Source organism: Oncorhynchus kisutch, linkage group LG18 (assembly GCF_002021735.2).
Source record: "Oncorhynchus kisutch isolate 150728-3 linkage group LG18, Okis_V2, whole genome shotgun sequence".
NCBI lineage: Eukaryota > Metazoa > Chordata > Actinopteri > Salmoniformes > Salmonidae > Oncorhynchus > Oncorhynchus kisutch.
Window position 1 is genome coordinate 53448185 of NC_034191.2, and position 21041 is coordinate 53469225.

Genomic DNA, 21041 nt, shown 5'->3' on the forward strand with positions numbered 1-21041 from the left:
TCTGGCCCAAACTCTTATAATCAATGGATCACCACTGTCTGCTGCTGCCTCTCAGAACACCTAGGGCTAAATTAAATTGGGCAGCCGCCTGCATCTGAGAAAGGAAAATGAAAAGAAAAGAGTATCTGAAACTTGGGGATGGCTAATTTTGCAATTCGCTTGAATGGAGATTGCTAATCTGATCCATGTCAAGGTTTCGTACAGAGGAGGCTGGTGGGAGGAGCTATAGGAGGATGGGCTCATTGTAATGGCTGTAATGGAATTCATGGAACGGTATCAAACATATAGAAACCACATATTTGACTACGTTATATTAATTCCATTCCAGGCATTACAATGAGCCTGTCCTCCTATAGCTCCTCCCACCAGCCCCCACTGGTTTCAAAAGAGGCTTATCTTTACAAAGTTATTGTAATTTCCAACACTTTGATTGTATGAATCAGTATGACACTTGGCTCAGCATTTTAACAGCTTTCTATACAGATTTCTGCAGGAAAGTAACTTGTCTTGCGTGCTAGCTTTGTCAACGCGTACTGATTCTGATCTTGACAGAAGAGAGTGACTCAGGTGTCTGGAATTACCCTGTCACAGCTCTGGCAGTGATGAGACTATCAAGGGGTCCCTTTGTACCAAATGACACCCTATTCCTTATATAGTGTTTTTCCACAGTGGGGTTAAAAATTATTGACACCCTTGATAAAGATTAGCAATAATAACTGTATAAAATAAATCATTAAAATATTGAGCTGTATTGTAGGCTAAAGAAAGAGAAAAATATAAAACATTTATAAAATGTTTATTATTTGTTTATTTGGATCCCCATGAGCTTTTGCAAAAGCAGCAGCTATTCTTTCAGGTGTCCACAAAAATAACACAAAACATGACAAGTTACAAAAATTCAAAAGACAAGGGCAGTTACACAAAAATAATACGAACAATACAACTAATAATAATAATAAGAAGAAGAACAATAACACAAACAATATACCTAAAACAAGTATGTGTGTCTGTGCATATGTCCCCTTACAGTCCTCTCCATTCCACTGTAATTTTGCTGTTTGCCTGAGTAATTGGAGATGGAAGAGACGATCATATAATACTGTGCGTTGCCATCAATTCGTTTTGGACCACCCCTGGTGGCATGTTTTGTGGTGTATCGATTGGTGTCCGATCTGAATGCTATTTGATTATGCAGGCAATCTGGAATTTTCATCACAGTAATACTTCTCATTAAAGCTAGAAGTGAAGCAGTTAATCTCTTGTCATCACTTCCTCAACCAGGAAAGACTGGCATTTATGTTGCTGCTGTTAGGTCTGTGTGTGCAGTGAAGTGCAAGGCATGCTGCTCTGTTTTGAGCTGTTTTGAGCTTTGAGTCTTTCTTTGCTACTCTTGACCAAATTACTGGATAACAAGCAAAGTTGATTTTTGTGTCAAACATGAAGAATATATATTTTTTAACAGGCACACCACTCCCCATCTTCACAATAACTTTGTCAATATGACCAATATGAATGGACCATTTCAATGTTATACCTAGGAGTTTAGCTTCCTCAACTTGCTTAGTGGTCACACCCTTTATATACACAACTCCAGTTGAAGTTTAGGTCTTAGAGAATGTTTTGAACCAAATACAATGATTTTAGTTTTACATGTATTTAAGACCAGTTTATTACTAATCACCAATTCTGATACTGACTGTAGCTCCTTTTTTAGAATTTCAGTGAGCTCACTGGCTTTGGATGCTGACATATAGAGTAAGGAATCATCTTCATACATAGTCATTCTAACTTTGTAGCTTTATGTAAGTCCAGTGGCAAAATATATATTTTTTAAATAGAGAAGAGTAACTGCCTAAGGCAACTGCCCTGAGGACAGCTCAATTGCACAGAGAAATTTAGTTTAACAAGTAATACTTTTTTTTGTCAAAAAGGTAGGTGTCAAAATTATTGACACTTCTAAAGATTCTAATTTAAAAAAGTAGTCAAAAGTTTTGTGTTTGGTCCTATATTCCTAGGACGCAATGACTACATCAAGCTTGTGACTACAAAGTTGATGGATGCATTTGCAGTATGTTTTGGTTGTATTTCAGATTATTTTGTGACCAATAGAAATGAATGGTAAATAATGTATTGTAATTTTTTTTGTCTCTTTAAATAATGCACATCTTATAAAGGCTTCATAAAGCCTTCATAAACATTATATAAATGTGTCACAAATCATCTATAAAGGGTTCATAAATGTGGCATAACTGTGTGACATAACCACCAATGTCAAATGTGACATAAGCCACAATGTCAAATATGAAATAATCAAATGTATTTATAAAGCTCTTCTTACATCAGCTGATATCTCAAAGTGCTGTACAGAAACCCAGCCTAAAACCCCAAACAGCAAGCAATGCAGGTATAGAAGCACGGTGGCTAGGAAAAACTCCTTAGAAAGGCCTAAACCTAGGAAGAAACTTAGAGAGGAACCAGGCTATGAGGGGTGGCCAATTCTCTTCTGGCTGTGCTGGGTGGAGATTATAACAGAACATGGCCAAGAAGTTCAAATGTTCATAAATGACCAGCATGGTCAAATAACAATAATCACAGTAGTTGTCGAGGGTGCAACAGGTCAGCACCTCAGGAGTAAATGTCAGTTGGCTTTTCATAGCCGATCATTAAGAGTATCTCTACCTCTCCTGCTGTCTCTAGAGATTTGAAAACAGCAGGTCTGGGACAGGTAGCACGTCCAGTGAACAGGTCAGTGTTCCATAGCTGCAGGCAGAACAGTTGAAACCGGAGCAGCAGCACGGCCAGGTGGACTGGGACATCAAGGAGTCATCATACCAGGTAGTCCTGAGGCATGGTCCTAGGGCTCAGGTCCTCCAAGAGAGAGAAAGAAAGAGAGAAAGAGAGAAAGAATTAGAGAGAGCATACTTAAATTCACACAGGACACCGGATAAGACAGGAGAAGTACTCCAGATATAACAAACTGACCGTAGCCCCCAGACACATAAACTACTGCAGCATAAATACTGGAGGCTGAGACAGGAGGGGTCAGGAGACACTGTGGCCCCATCTGATGATACACCCGGACAGGGCCAAACAGGAAGGATATAACCCTGTGGTTTATTAAAGGGTGGCATAACCACTGCTTCATAAAGGTTTTATAGATGGGTTGGCTGACAACATTATGAAAATGATATTCACGCTTCAATGTGCAGAAGTCTGCGAGTTGTTGTTACTTTGGATGGCCAGATACAGTAGCTAACAACAGTGACAAGAAACTTCCATGTGGTGAAGCATAAGTGACTTGTTTTATCTTGTTCTTGATACCATGTCTTGTTTATAAGTGGTCTGCGGATGTGAGGCCAGTTGGATGTACTGAAATATTCTCGAAAACAACATTGGAGATGATTTATGGTAGATAAATTAATATAAAATTCTCTGGCAACAGGTCTGGTGGACATTCCTGCAGTCAGCATGCGAATTGCACACTCCCTCAAAACTTGACACATCTGTGGCATTGTGTTGTGTGAAAAAACAGTACATTACAGAGTGGCCTTTAATTTTTCCAAGCACAATGTGCACCTGTGAAATCAAATCAAACTTTATTTGTCACATTCGCTGAACACAACAAGTGTAGACCTTACCGTGAAATGCTTACTTACGAGCCCTTAACCAACAGTGCAGTTCAAGAAGAGTTAAGAAAATATTTACCAAATAAACTAAAGTAGAAAATAAAAAATATATAAAAAGTAACAAAACAACATACTGTAACAATAACGAGGCTATATACATTGATCATGCTGTTTAATCAGCTTCCTAAAATGCTACACCTGTCAGGTGGATGGATTATCTTGACAAATGAGAAGCACTCACTTACAGGGATGCAAACAAATTTGTGGACAGAATTTGAGAGAAAAAAGCGTTTTGTGCATATGAAACATTTCTGGAATCTTTCATTTGAGCTCATGAAACATGGGACCAGCACTTTACCTGTTGTGTTTATATTTTTGTTCAGTATAACTTTGACTTTCTGTGTTCACAACCATGCTTAAACCACAAACAGGTGAGCACTTAGATTTTTTTTGAGTTACCCTTTAATTCAGTGAGCATGCCCACTTGTGGTGCCACAGGACAGCAAACAAGGATCAAATCAAATCAAATCAAATTTATTTATATAGCCCTTCGTACATCAGCTGATATCTCAAAGTGCTGTACAGAAACCCAGCCTAAAACCCCAAACAGCAAGCAATGCAGGTGTAGAAGCACAGTGGCTAGGAAAAACTCCCTAGAAAGGCCAATACCTAGGAAGAAACCTAGAGAGGAACCAGGCTATGTGGGGTGGCCAGTCCTCTTCTGGCTGTGCCGGGTGGAGATTATAACAGAACATGGTCAAGATGTTCAATGTTCATAAATGACCAGCATGGTCGAATAATAATAAGGCAGAACAGTTGAAACTAGAGCAGCAGCACAGTCAGGTGGAAGTTGAAACTGGAGCAGCAGCATGGCCAGGTAGACTGGGGACAGCAAGGATGAAGTTAACCTTTATTTCTTGACATTCAAATTACAGTAGTTTGTATTAGCTAAGTGTTGAGTTAGATTGCATAGCTACCTCAATCATTATTTCAAATAATTTCAGTGACTTCACAGCAAATTGCTAGCTAGCTAACTATTCCAATACGACATTTAGCTAGCAGGCTCAGCTAAAGAAAAATCCCCCTACATACAGCCATGTCTCATAGTCTAGTCAGGAGATTTGTAAATGAAAAGCAATATAGAGGATTAGAGGATTTCTAGTGTAGCACAGAAATGCCCATATCCAGATGATGTGACAAATGCATTTCATAACAGACCTGCTAACTTTCTTTGTTGATACTTTTAAGGATGTATCCAACATGCAGTACCTCCAGCAGGCAGAGAGGCAAGAACAATCCGTCTGCTAGCTCAAGAACAGGCTACACGATTCACAGCCCTGTGTAATGTTCAATGTAGAGTAATTGCATTGCTGGACTTGGAGGGAGGTGACCAAGAACCGGATGGTCACTCTGACAGAGGTCTATGTGGAGATGGGAGAACCTTCCACAAGGACAACCATATCTGCAGCACTCCACAAATCAGACCTTGATGGTAGAGTGGCCAGACGGAAGACACGCCTCAGTAAAAGGCACGACACCTGCTTGGAGTTTGCCAAAAGGCACCTAAAGGACTCTCAGATACAATATTCTCTGGTCTGATGAAACCAAGATTAAACTCTTTGGCCTGAATCCCAAGCGTCACATCTGGAGGAAACCTGGCACCATCCCTACAGTGAAGCATGGTGGTGGCAGCATCATGCTTGATGTGGGGATGTTTTTCAGCAGCAGGGACTGGGAGACTAGTCAGGATTGAGGGAACGATGAACAGAGCAAAGTACAGAGAGATCCTTGATGAAAAGCTGCTTAGGACCTTAGAATGGGGCGAAGGTTCACCTTCCAACATTATAATGACCCTAAGCACAAAGCCAAGACAAAACAGAAGTGACTTCGGGGACAAGTCTCTAAATGTCCTTGAGTGGCCCAGCCAGAGCCTGGACTTGAACATCCCTGAAAATAGCTGTGCAGCGACACTCCCTATCCAACCTGACAGAGTTTGAGAGGATTTACAGAAAAGAATGGGAGAAACTCCCCAAATACAGGTGTGCCAAGCTTGTAGCGTCATACCCAAAAAGACTCTAGGCTGTAATTGCTGCCAAAGGTGCTTCAACAAATTACAGAGTAAACGGTCTGAATACTTATGTAAATGTGATATTTCAGTTTTTATTTTTTTATACATTTGAAAAAATGTATAAAAACCTGTTTTTGCTTTGTCATTATCGGTTATTGTTTGTAGATTTATAAGGGGTAAAAAAAACTATTTAATCCATTGTAGAATAACGCTGTAATGTAACAAAATGTATGTGGGTTATGAATGGATGCCCGCAGGCCTCACAAGACTTATCTGAAGGTCCCCCGGTACTAGTTTAAAAAATGAATGGAAGTAGACTGTACAGTATATGGAGTCTGTTCAGTGCCAAAAATAAATGCTTAAATAAAAATGTATATTTAAAATAATACAAATAGAATCATTTAAAAAAAGTTTCCTGCTCTTTCTTATATATCTCAGATATAGGAAAGAAACTTCAGAACAAAGTTTTCTGGGGCTATCTGTTGTTCCATGTAGGGAATCTGTAATTCAACGCATTTGTATAGGCTAATAGCAGTAACGTCAAACATGTTTTTTTCATAAAATATCTTTGGGGATAGTTCAAAGGGTCTTAAAATTCAAAATAGCTAAATGATCCTTGGTAGACAGAGTTTAGACTGTTATGGGTTATATTAAACTAAATGTAATAATAAATGTATTCTGAGTAATCCCCCCAAACATTATATATAATTATATATAATGAGAGGGCCATAACTAGTAATGATGCATACTCCAAGAAAGGTTCAAATCTCACCTTTCTGGAAAAAAACTTGTTATAAATTGCTAAGGTGTAGTCACTTTTAAGTACACAGTACAAATATGATACATCATATAAAATATTGCATATTTTGATATTTTAATTTCCTATTAAACAAAACTGTGTGAATAAGGCTTGAATTTACTTATATTTTTTCTAAATATAGTATTATCAATTTATAAAATGACTAACTATAAAATATTTCACTTTCCTTATAACTGTAAAATACATACAGTGTAGTGAACAAGTATTTGCCACCTTTCTGATTTTCTCTAATTTGTATATTTTTCATACTGAATGTTATCAGATCTTCAAACAAAACCTAATATTAGATGAAGGGAACATGAATTTACAAATAACCAAAACAATAGAAAGTTATATAAAGTTATGCAACACCCAATTCCTCAGTGTGAAAAAGTAATTGCCCCATTAGACTCATTAAATGGGTCTGCCACATTTAGCTGCAATGACTCTAACCAAATGCTTCCTGTAGTTGTTGATCAGTCTCTCCCTTCACTGTGGAGGAATTTTGGCCCACTCTTCCATGCAGAACTGCTTTAAAATTCCTTAAGGCTGAGATCCCATTCCCGGGAGCGATATAACAACAACCAGTGATAGTACAGGGCGCCATATTCAAAAGAACAGAAAGAACAGAAATTCAAATTCCTCAAACATACATGTATTTTATATCCTTTTCGATATATGTTAGCTCACCAACAACTCACTAAAATACACAGCCAATTTTACCAGCCAGAGAGAGAGAGAAAAGGCACATATAGAGATAAAATGAATCACTAACCTTTGATAATCTTCATCAGATGACACTCATAGGACTTCATGTTACACAATACATGGATGTTTTGTTTGTTAAAGTTCATATTTATTTCAGAAAATCTGAGTTTACATTGGAGCATTCCATTCACTAGTTCCAAAAACATCCAGTGATTTTGCATGGCCACATCATTCAACAGAAATACTCATCATAAATGTAGATGATAATACAAGTTATACACATGGAATTATAGATATACCTCTCCTTAATGCAACCGCTGTGTCAGATTTCAAGAAACCTATGCAATAATCTGAGACGGAGCTCAGAACAATAGAAACATTTGCCTACATGTTGTAGTCAACAGAAACCAGAAAATACATGATAAATGTTTCCTTACCTTTGATGAACTTCATCAGAATGCAGTCCTAGGAATCCCAGGTCCACAATAAATGCTTGATTTGTTCAATAATGTCTGTTATTTATGTCCAATTAGCTACTTTGGTTCGTGCGTTTGGTAAACAATTCCAAAGTCACAAAGCGCATCGACTATAACCTGACGAAATGTCCAAAAGTTCTGTAACAGTCAGTAGAAACATGTCAAACGATGTACTGAATCAATCTTTAGAATATTGTTTACATATATCTTGAATAATGTTCCAACCGGAGAATTAGAATGACTTCAAATGAGCGGTGGAACGCAGGTCCTTCCCTTGTGAACGCGCATAGTGAAAGCATGGTTAACTCGTCGCAGTGGTGACTATTTCCTGTCTCATTCGACCCCCCTTCACATTAGAGTCATCAGATAAAGTTCTGTTGACTGTTGACATCTAGTGAAAGGCGTAGGAAGTGAAAACTCATCCATATCTCGCTGTAATTTCAATGAGAGCTAGGTTGAAAATCTGCCACCCCCAGAAAGAATCCAAACAGGAAGTGGAATTTCTAAGGTTTTTGCCTGCAATATGAGTTCTGTTACACTCACTGACATAATTCAAACATTTTTAGAAACTTCAGTGTTTTCTATCCAGTACTAATAATAATATGCATATATTTGCAACTGAGACTGAGGAGCTGGCCATTTACAATGGGCACCTTTTCATACAATCTACTCAATACTGCCCCTGCAGCCATTTTCAAGCATGAACTGCTTGTTTTAAGTCCTGCCACAACATCTTAAGTGGGATTATGTCGCTGAGTTAAAGCAGTACTTCATGGAAGAGAGGGACAAAATTGCTCCACATTGACGTGAGAGACTGATCAAGAACTACAGGAAGCGTTTGGTTGGAGTCATTGCAGCTAAAGGTGGCACAACCATTTATTGAGTGTAAGAGGGCATCTTTGTTTATGACATAAATTAATTAAGTGTGTAATTTGTTCACTCAGGTTCCCTTTATCTAATATTAGATTTTGATTGAAGATTTGATTACATTCAGTATCAAAAATATGCAAAAGTAGAGAAAATTAGAAAGGGGAAAAGTACTTTTTCACAGCACTGTATTTGTATATTTAGTGTTAGAGAAAATGTGCATATTTTCTACAGGTCTCTTTTGATCAAAATGTCTGCCCCCATTGCTGTGATATTCTCACAGAGCTTTAGCTTGCCTTCCTCTATCTTGGATTCCTGAATTAGGTGTTATAAATCAGTCTCTGAATGTGCGTTACGATGTAAGTATTCCAGGCATATGCTCTTTTCGTGACTGTGACTAGGTTCAGCCAGGATTTGATGGACAGACGAACGAAATGGTAGGAGGGACATTCCAGCTTCAAGTGGTGTCAGATTTTACACCCTGCTTCATACAGGCAGAAGAGACTGACTCCTGTGTCTGTGAGAATCAGGGCAACTGCTCAGTGCATGCCATTTCGATCTACAGTGTCCACAGATCGATTTATAAACAAACATGTCAATTGGAACAGGTACCAGAACCAAGGCGGCCCCCCAAACAGGGGACTTTACATCGAAGATGTTTTAAAGATTAATCATCAGTTTGGAGCAAAACTTTGAGTCAAAACTTGAGTCTTTGGTTAATTTTTTCGTATGTTTTATTATTGGAGACGAGTCGTGGCCAATATGTAGTTATCTTTGCATCCCAAATGGCATTGTAACCCCCCATAAGGCTCTGGTCAAAAGTAGTTTACTTAACAGGGAATCGGGAGCTATTTGGGGGACACTCTAGATCTCCAGTTCCATTCAGTGTGTATGATTCAGGGTTATACAATGTGATTGATTATTGTCAGGAATTAAAAGAGCCCACTTCCAAAACACTGCCCCACAACACAAGTCACAATGGGCATTCTGTTGTCTTGCCGACAATTATGGACAGTCACTGGTTTATTTGCATCTAAATGGTCTGTGTAGCTTACGTGCTCGAGATGAAGTTATTCACATTCGACCCAAATGGCAACCTATTTCCTATTTAGTGCACAAATTTTGTCCAGGAAACATAGGGCTCTGGTCAAAATTAGTGCGCTATTTAGGGAATATGGTGCCATTTGGGATATAGACATTCTGTTTTGCACAGGATGTAACACACTTTTCTGACATTAATTAATTGATAGCATTAGTACTGCAGAGAAACAGCTATTTGCATGTTTGTATAAGTGTTTTTGTTAAATAGTTGTATTTTTCCGGTGTTGTGTCCATCAATAGTGACTGCTAAGGCACAACAACTATTGAATTGTAAATGAAGGAAACCACATTAACTTCAGTGTAGTTACTATGTAGTTACTTTGTAAGTACACCACAACCTACCTACACTAACATGGTATTTGTGCAACATGGTGTGTGCTGTTTAATGGAAAAAACACATCTACTGTAGTGGTTTGAAATCCCTACAGGTGCCAGTTAAAACACAGTCCATATTATGACATCTTTGCAGACACAGTGCGTTAGACTTCATGTCTCTCTGTCCTACTATCTCCTTCTCACCCCAGGTCCATACACCGCAGAGCAGGGACATAGAGAGGCTATACTTTCTGCCTCTGTTCCTCAACAGGCAAGTAGTTCTCTCTTTCTATCTCGGTCTCTGTCTGTGTGTCCGTCAGTCTCTCTCTCGATCTCTCTCTCTTCTCACTCTCTTTATCTGACGTGCTTTACTCTATAAATTATGTTACTCTCTACTGCTCATCTGCTACTCTCCTCCAGCTTTTCTCTCACTTCTCTACTCCTTCTCGACCTGAGAGATGCAGAGCAGAGGAAGGATAATATCCTTAAAAGTCTGTTAGAAGGGAAATAATAAACCTCAAAATAAACCAGAGAAAGCACTTTATTATGTGATATATTCCTCCTACTAACATGAGAGAGATTCAGGCCTCATGTTTGAAATAATGCTTATTACAGAAGATTGTACATTCACTCTCAGCTGTCTGTCAAGAAACATATTGTGTAATTGCATCACTGCCTGAATGGTAGTTTTGATGGAAAAGGAATAGGGAACTATACAATAATACTTGTTGAAAAGACATCCTAATCAACCTTTCAATCAAACCATCTTGCTATGTCGTCACCCACAGAGACTAAAATCATTTACCAAAACTATTCCGAAACCACCCCCCAACTAGCTTTAAAGTCCTTCTCACAGTTTATATTCTCATGAGTGTTAGTCTCGCACAAAAGGTTTGCGAGATGATGAATTTTAAAAAGCCGGTAATGTGAGTTCCCTTTTATTCCGGTAATTCATGTTTTTACTTTTTTGCAGATGAGCTGACTCAATAGCACGCAGCGCGCTATTATACAGGAGAGCTCTCAGCAGTACAAAAACACAGCGCTTAGCCACTTATATTAGTTTTCCTCATTTGGATTCTCAGCCTTAGGCTACGTTCCAAATGGCACCTTATTCCCTACATAGTGCACTACTTTTGACCAGAGCTCTAGTCAAAATTAAGTAGGGAATAGGGTGCCATTTGGGTAACAAACCTTATTTTCTCTCCAGTCGTCTAGCTGTCTGAATGCACCATGCCCAACTGCATTATGAGGGCTTTTCGTTTTCACAAGGAGCCCTGAAAAATCATTATTTATCAAAGGTGCACCAGCTGAGCCAGATAAATCAGCAAAAGCAAAATGGAAGGGGAAAAAGGAAAGCATTTTAGTAAGATTCAGGCAGGGAAGAACCAAACTTTCTCCCTACAGGTGGTGCTTGCACTGTAAAAAGTAACTGCCAACTCATTAAATAAATTGAGTAGTGGCTCCTCAAACTACTCCAACGTTCAGCAAAATGCAAATCATAAAAGTGATACTAACTCATCTGTCAATAAGATTTCTTATCACTTTATGTTTTTGAGTACAGTTAAAAAAGATTAGCTTTTTGAGAAAAACCCGAGTGTGAAAACCTAGGTGTCAACTGTTTGAATATTTTACTATGAAAGGCATAATTGACTTAAATTTTACAGTCATAGTCCCCTGCAGGTTTTGTCTAATTCCCAGTTGGTTACAGGGACGTTGCCAAGGATGTTTTTGGGACATTCTTAGAACATTGTGTCATGGTCCCCTCAAAATTGTTGTCTAGTTGCAGTGAAAATACAGTACATCTACAACTAGTTACTGTATTTTTACAGCTACATTTAAGTGTTAATTTTAGAGGACAGTATGCTGCTGTATACTGAATACATATGACTAAACCTCCCTTGGGATTTGAGCTCACATCTTCTTGGTTGCTAGCTACCTGAAGTCCCTGCTCCACCACCGTGGAAATTGGCAAAATACATTCCTGCTCTTTGCCTAAAGTTTCAGTAAAACGGATAGTAAATATATGCAACTTTTAGGTCTTCTTTCTATGAAATGAGAGTATGCTGCTGTATTCTGATTTCTATCACTGTAAAATCTTGTGCTGTGACCAAAATTGGGACTTCAACTCATAATCTATTGGTTGCTAGCTACCTGTTACAGTGGAGCTACACCACCAGACCTGTAAGCATTAAAGAGATATGGGCAGTATTATTGTCACTTTGCTAAATGCTGCAAAATTATCACCGTCAACATAAAACTAGCGGTGCTCAAGGACACTTGACATAGAGCATACATTCATTCTTTGGGGATTTGAACTTGCAACCTCTTGGTTGGAATGCAACAATGTTTCTGCAGTGCCACCAGGTTCTTAATAATTGCTTGGAAGGATATGACAGACTGCAGGCCTCGAGGTGTGTCAAAGCACTGCCGTGACAAGCCTTTACTCCCTCTAACCCCTTGGCCTACTGCCCTCCTCCCATGCTTCTTCTTTTTCCATCTGCCCTCCTCACGCCACCACCATCCAGACCAACACAAGCCAACCACCAACCATTTGCAGCATTTTCACCAGGAGACACCAAAAATGACACATTTGATTTGACCTTAACCCATACAAACACATTGAATAACAGATTCACTACATGGAACAACAGATAGTCTGCTCAAATTTTTTTATTCTGAAGTGTCTGTCTTATATCTGAGATATTTAAGAAAGATAATTAAACATGTATTTACTTATTTTTTATATGTACTTAAACCCTTATTTTCGCCTTTAACAGTGTCCATATACAGTGCATTCGGAAAGTATTCAGACATCTTCCCTTTTTCCATATTTTGCTACGTAACAACCTTATTCTAAAATGTATTAAGTTATTTGTTTTCCTCATCAATCTACACAATACCCCATAATTAAAAAGGGAAGACAGGTTTTTTGAAATGTTTCTACATTTATTAAAAATAAAAAACAGATACCTTATTTACATAAGTATTCAGACCATTTATTATGCGGCTCCAAATTTAGTGCATCCATTGATCATCCTTGAGATGTTTCTACAACTTGATTGTAGTAAACCTGTGGTAAATTCAATTGATTGGACATGATTTGGAAAGATACACACCTGTCTATATAAGGTCCCACAGTTGACAGTGCATGTCAGAGCACAAACCAAGCAAGGTTGAAGGAATTGTCCGTAGAGCTCCATGACAGGATCGGGTCGAGGCACAGATCTGGGGGAAGGGTACCAAACCATTTCTGCATCATTGAAGGTCCCCAAGAACACAGTGGCCTCCATGATTCTTAAATGGAAGAAGTTTGGAACTACCAAATTTCTTCCTAGAGCTGGCCACCCAGCCAAACTGAGCAATCAGGGGAGAAGGGCCTTGCTCAGTGAGGTGACCAAGGACCCACTGGTCACTCTGACAGAGCTCCAGAGTTTATCTGTGGTAATGGGAGAACCTTCCAGAAGGAGAACCATCTTTGCATCACTCTAACAATCAGGCCTCTATGGTAGTGGCCAGCCAGAAGACACTCCTCTGTAAAAGGCACATGACAGCCTGCTTGAACTTTGTAAAAAGGCACCTAAAAGACTATCAGATAATGAAAAACCAGATTCTCTGCTCTGATGAAACCAATATTGAACTCTTTGGACTGAATGCCAAGCGTCACGTCTGGAGGAAATATGGCACCATTCCTACGGTGAAGCAGCAGGGACTGGGAGACTAGTCAAGATCGAGGGAAAGATGAACGGAGCAAAGTACAGAGAGATCCTTGATGAAAACCTGTTCTGGAGCCCTCAGGACCTCAGGCTGGGGTGAAGGTTCACCTTCCAACAGGAGAACGACCCTAAGCACACAGCCAAGACAATGCAGGAGTGGCTTCCGGACAAGTCTCTGAATGTCCTTGAGTGGCCCAGCCAGAGACCGGACTTGAAACCGATCAAACATCTCTGGAGAGACCTGAAAATATCTGTGCTTGACGCTCCCCATCCAACCTGCCAAAGCTTGAGAGGATCTGCAGCGAAGAACGGGAGAAACTCCCCAAAATGCAAGTGTGCCAGGCCTGTAGCATCATACCCAAGAAGACTCAATGCTGTAATCGCTGCCAAAGGTGCTTCAGCAAAGTTTTGAGTAAAGGGTCTGAATACTTATTATAGATGCAAAAATATCTAAAAAACAGTTTTTGTTTTGTCATTATGGGGTATTGTGTGTAGATCTGTGATTATTGAATCAATTAGAATAAAGCTATAACGTAACATAATGTGGGAAAAGTCAAGGGGTCTGACTACTTTTCGAATGCACTGTAAACAGTACTTCCATTCATTTTTTTTCAACTGGTACTGAGGCACCTTCAGATGAGTCTTGTGAGGCCTGTGGGCATGCTAGAGCAAGGCATGTATATGTTCATGAGAGTCTCAGCTTTCCACAAAGGGGTCATATTCATTTGTAGCCCAAACTGTTCGGACACTATAGACAGAAGTTGGCAGATTGGCTGTATCGATTTCAGACTAGCCCCAAGACACTTTTTTGGGTCGTAGCAAAACAACCAACGTGTTCGTGAGAGTCTATCTTTCCGTAGAGGGGTCATAATAGTTTCTAGGGCAAACCAATTGGACACTACAAACAATTTTGTGAGAAGACCGATTTCGGGATGACTAATGGTCTGACAAATATAGCTCTAGCTCTGTTGTCTTTCACCGCAGATGCGGAAGTGCGACATAGGCGGATACAGATATCTCTAGCTTTTTAAATTATGCTAACTAGATTTTCATAGGGGAGATCAACCTTAGAGGGTTAATAGCCAAACGCAATTGGCCAGCTCAGCTAGCTGTCTTCATGATGCTTTGCCCTGCAACAAGCCATCTATAAACAATGGCTTGTTGCGGGATGAAGCAAGCTATAATGGAACCTGTATGCAACTTTCTAGCTAGTTAGCTAAATAGCTAACAATACCTAGCAAGGAAAACAACTTTTTTAACACATTTGAGACAATAACATATGTACATGCAGCTTTCTTGTCATTTTAACTGTAGACTATTACCGGTTTATGGATTATGATAATTCACTGCAGACTGGGACTCTTTTAAAATAACCCTTCCCACTAGGCCTCAACCAGTCCAGACTGCTTTAGCCACAGGAGACAGAGTTACAGTGTCCTCTGAAAGTATTTCCACTAATCATGGCTAGGGAAGATTCTGTATTTTGTGTACTTTGTACTTTGTGATTTCACATTTGATTAATAATTACAGATTACAAAGTGTGTTTTTAATGCAAATGAAGGTTCCCATGTTCAAGAAGGCTTTTCTGCAACGAGTTGGAGAAATTGGTGAAATTTTTTTTTTTACATTCAAATGTCTCTCCTGTGAAGAATTGACATGCGACATATACCCAGCTTTCTGTAATGGGTCACATTTAACCATATATAAAAAGTGCTTGGTAAATTACTCTGACTGGGGTGAAGATTTCCCCCGTCTTGACAGACATAAGTAGTCCTATTACATGATGGTCGCTTTCATCTATTACATCAAGGGAGTGGAAAGGATCATCACAATTGTTATTCCCTATCTGTTGCACCCCTAACCACCTATTATCTTGTGGCCTGGAGAACTCACTGTAGAGAGATAGAGAGAGAGAGAGAGTGAGTGCAAGAGAGTGAGTGCAAGAGAGTGAGTGCAAGAGAGTGAGTGCAAGAGAGAGAGAGTGCACGCACAGTCAGTTCTCCAGAGTTGAATCAACCCTGTCAGTTTTAAATTTAACATTGGGCCAGTGTATATGGAGGTCCTCACTTTTCAGAGTTAAATTAACAATGTGCTTATTGCTGATGCTTTTACACTTTGTCGGTGTTAGACAATTAACACTTCTGGTGTTCTGGGAAGTTTGTATGGTTTGCACCAATGTTGTTATGCAATAACACCTAATAAAGTATTTTTAACACTAGGAAGGTCATAAGTCATACATGATTCAAATGGCATTCAAGTAAAAAAGTTTAAAACAGGGCATTCAAGCAATTCCATAAATGGCAAGTCAATTAATCATAATTAATCAATCAGTTATTAAATCAAACATAGGCAATAAAAAAAGTCAACAAAAGCAAGCATAAGGTATAAAATAAAATAAAAACCATCAGATTAAATGATAGAAATTGTAATTAAAATGTATAGTGTCATACAGTTAATTGATTTGTTTGTTTGTTTGTTTGTTTCTGTTTGACAGTGTTTGTTGGAGAGTGGCTCTTGCCCGCTTGAGTTTTGGAGTGGTTGACAGTCTGTCTGTGTCCTTTTATTGGGGTTAGGGGAAGGGGTTGGGTCTGTGCTGGCAATGGTTGGGGGGGTGGCAATTGTGGTGGCTGCTGCTGTGTCCAGGGTTGGCGGAGGGGTTGGTACTGGGACTGGTGTTGTCACTGGGGACCAGATACCAACAACCTGGAACTGGGAAACTGGGGCTGCTGCAGGTGCTGGGTTGGAATGCTGAAACTGGGTCTGGCTTTGGATCTGTAGAGGAGGAAGGACATTGTGAGGAGCGAGCTGACAAACTTGGAAGCCCAGGACCAGGAGGTTAGTGATGGTACTCCCCTGTAGCCTGCTCACTCCAGGCCTAGGTCTCCAGCTTTGATCCTTCCTCAGCGCCTCTTCTGGGGTGGTGATGAATGGTTCCTGGTTCTGGTCTGGTTCTGTGAGAGGGATAGGTGTAGAGGGAGGAAGGAAGTGGAAAGAGATTGCGAGGGAGAAGGTAGGGTAGTAAAGGGTGGACACTGGAGGCTGGAAAACAGAGGGAACAAAGTGCCCAGATCCACCTGTCCATGAATAACTCAAAAACAGTTGGTAGGTGTGTTCTGTGTAAGTGCATCCGTGGGGGCAGTTCTCTGTACATACCTTGTGCCGTCTGTGGACATATTCCCTAGTGGGAGGCAACTATGAACAGCCATCTTATGTGGTTCTTTCTATTCTGATGGTATTGTCTGTGACATAATGATAGGTTATAGGGGGGGGGTCTAGGTACCGGTTTGTTCATTTCGTTGCAGAGGTGGTTCAGGGCATCAAGCGGATCTTTGTGTTGTTAGGTTGTTCTTTGTTGTTCACAGGTCTTGACATGCCACCCCACTGATGACCTGGTGGCCCCCTGAACTTTCTGTGTGGTGGGATGGGGGGTGCTAGAAAGGGTTAAGGCGGTTCGGAGGGTCAGGTGTCTAGACTAAGGTTTGCTACTGTGCTGGATCAGGGGCCGTGATGGTCAGAAAGGAGGGGGGGATGTGTTCCTGTGAGGTCTATAAGGTCAAGGGAGTGGGTAAGGGTCATTAAGGGCCATGAAGTACGGGTCTGGGCCCGTAGGGGCCAAGATGGAGCGATCAGGGGTGGTAACGAGTGGAGAGGAAGTATGGAGTGGTATGGGAATGTTTTGGAAGGGGAGTTCATTTCTCTGAGGGGTTAGGGGACATCTTGTCGCCTGCGTGCTGCCTTGGGGTTGGGATTTTGATTATGGGGTTGTTTTGTCGTCTGTCTTCCTTTTTCGCCTGTCATCTGGATTTTGTGTGTTCTGGCCATTGTGGTTCTTCTTCTTGACTGAGGAATAAAGGAAGTGTACAGTGCCTTCAGAAAGTATTCATACCCCTTGACTTATTTTACATTTTGTTGTGTTACCACCTGAATTCTAAATGGATTAAATTGCTTTTTGTCTCTCACCCATCTACACACAATACCCCATAATTTCTAAGTGAAACATGTTTGTGGACATGTTGGCAAATTTATTGAAAATGAAATCAAGAAATGTCTCATTTACAATACTTTGTAGAAGCACCTTTGGCAGCGATTACAGCTGTGAGTCTTTCTGGGTAAGTCTCTAAGAGCTTTCTGCACCTCAATTGTGCAACATATGCCATTATTCTTTTAAAAATTCTTAAATTCTCTGTCAAATTGGTTGTTCATCATTGCCAGACTAATTTCAGGTCTTGACATAGATTTTCAAGAAGATTTAAGTCAAGACTGTAACTCGGCCACTCAGAAACATTCACTGTCTTCTTGGTAAGCAATTCCAGTGTACTGTAGATGTGGCCTTTTGTTTAAGGTTATCGTCTTGCTGAAAGGTGAATTAATCTCTCAGTGTCTGCCGGAAAGCAGATTGAACCACATTTTCCTCTAGGATTTTGCCTATGCTTAACTCCATTTCCTTTCTATTTTATCCTGAAAAACTCCCTATTCCTTAACGATTACATGTATACCCATAACATGACACAGTCATCACTAAGCTTGCAAATATGGAGAGTTGTATTCAGTAATATGTTGTATTGGATTAGTCCCGAACAGGCAACATTCACTCTTTCCATGACATAGACTGACCAGGTGAATCAATGATCCCTTATTGATGCCACTTGTTAAATCCACTTCAATCAGTGTAGATGAAGGGGAGGAGACAGGTTAAGAACAGTATGTGTGAAGAACTGCAATTCTGCAGTATTTTTCACTCTCAACAGTTTCCCGTGTGTATAATGAATGGTCAACCACCCAAAGGATATGTGTTAAAGAATGATTTTTAAGCCTTGAGACATGGATTGTGTGTGTCCCTTAAACTGGTACAACACTTACACGCACAGTTTGCCAAAAATAACTAACGAAGCAACATCCCCTCTAAGTCATGCCTCCAATATAATTTCCCAGTGTGCCATGCCTTTTGAAGTTTCTAGGAAAACTCTATCGTTAAAAATAGACTCCCTATGACAATACATTACAAATATCTTAAGGACTTAATTTGAGCCCTTGTTCTACTCTAATACAGTGGCCTAAAATTAATTGTTCACAGCCCACATTAGGCCTGACAATTACATTATGCTCGCTTACAAAGTGATGTGTAACTCCTATTGGAATTCAGCCAGAGTAAGGAATTTTCATTCACCTGCAAATGCCGTTTAGAACTGGAACATCCATTTCCATAACGGGTGCAATAAATCTAAGAAACTGATTGGATTTGCTTTGGAAAATGTTTGTTCGAATCTTTGTGTAGCACAAGACTAACCAATCAATGTACATGAAATAACAGAGATATTAAAAACGATTCTAAAAGTAAACCTTCAGAATTCAAATAAAATCTAATCAAATTGTATTGGTCACATACACACATTTAGATAGATGTTATTGCTGGTGTAGCAAAATGCTTGTGTTCCTAGCTCCAGCAGTATCTAACAGTAGTATCTAACAAGTCACATTATTGAACCATAATGTGACATGCAGGCTTGAGGTGGTCTGTAAACCATGATCCTAGTACCACCATGTCAGAATAAAACTAGGCCATCAATGTAAGGCCTTATTATATTGTCAAAGAGTTTATTCATATCTTTCAACTAGAAACTCACTTAGTGAAATATACAGGCTTTTGTAAGTAAAGAATTCAACAAACATTTCTCTTTCACACACAAATACTGTTATGGGTGGTATTTTCATAATTCCCTCATAAAGAAAGGCACCCTGGGAAATATGCAAATTGCAACAACCCAAAACAATTTACTATCATTTCTTACTCTGAGAAAGTGTAACAGCGTCAGCACTAACCAAAGTGAGACCAGTTTACTCTAAATCAGATGTTGCATATTACTCTACAGTAGAGCTATGCAAACACCACCATCAAGTTAATTTGAATACCTGTACAGGATCGGTGTCCCATCCTGTGGTTGAGCTGATGTGCGCTAATGTGATTAGCATAAGGTTGCTATTGTTTGAGGAGAGTGCACAGTTATGAACTTGAAAATGTATTAATTAACCAATTAGGCACATTTGGGCAGACACGACACAACATGTTGAACAGAAATGCAATGGTTCATTGGATCAGTCTAAAACTTTGCACATACACCGCTGCCATCTAGTGGCCAAAATCTAAATGGCCTAAACTGGAGTAATACATTGTGGCCTTTCTCTTGCATTTCAAAAATGATGGAACAAAACAAAAACAAAAAATGCATGTTTTTTTGTTTGTGTAATCTTTAACCAGATGTAATGTGTTGTATTCTTCTACATTAATTTCATATTTCCACAAATTTCAAAGTGTTTCCTTTCAAATGATATCAAGAAAATGCCTATCCTTGCTTAGATTGGGTATGTCATTTTCGACGAAAATTGTAAAAAAAGGGTCAAATCCTTTAAGACTTATATGGGGAACACTGCAACAAAATTAAATCTTCAAAACTTTCAAAAGTGTACAGTGGGACTCATGTTTACTGAAATTAGTGTACATGTAACAATTTCTGAGCTAAATGTACACCATTGATTTTGTTATTTGTGTTCTTCAGACTCATCATCAACTCTCTGCCACCTGCAATTTCTCACCGACCCCCCAAATGTCCCTTATGCCTCATCAACACATACTTTAATTGAACTAATGATTGAGTGTCTGTGTCCCCCAGCTATACTGGTCACACTACACACACTCACCCTGCCTCCTATATCTCAGAGACGTTGTGTGATAAAGACGATGGACAATATTTTCCTGGGTCATTACTTCTCCTAATCATGCTGCTAATTACAGGCCATTACTGTGTGTATGTGTGTGTGTGTGATACATGGGCTCAATAACCTCTGACATTTCCCTTCATGATGCATAATGACTTTTATCTAAAAAAAACAGGGTCAAAATGCAAGCCCAACCACACAAGGTGCTCTACCCACAGAAATGGAATCACTGGAATGGAAATACATATTCAAGTCAATAATGCCATAATGGTGGCCATTTTGAGTGTCTCCATAGGGCTAAAGCAGGAACCAGTGATAATAGAGAACAGTTGGAGAACTGTTGGAGATGGATTGTCTGAGCAGAGTAACTGTGTACCGAACAGATGATGATGCTTGTAATGCTGAATAAATACAGGTATACTTAGCACATTTTTGATTTACACCCATTTATCCACACAAGCACGCACTAACACACACACACACACACACACACACACACACACACACACACACACACACACACACACACACACACATGCATGGACACATAGCATACAGGTAGAATACACACACTCCATACACATACACCTTTGTCAATCATCCCATTTTGTAGCGGTGCTCAACTCGAACACAGCCTATCAGTCCCAACATTAT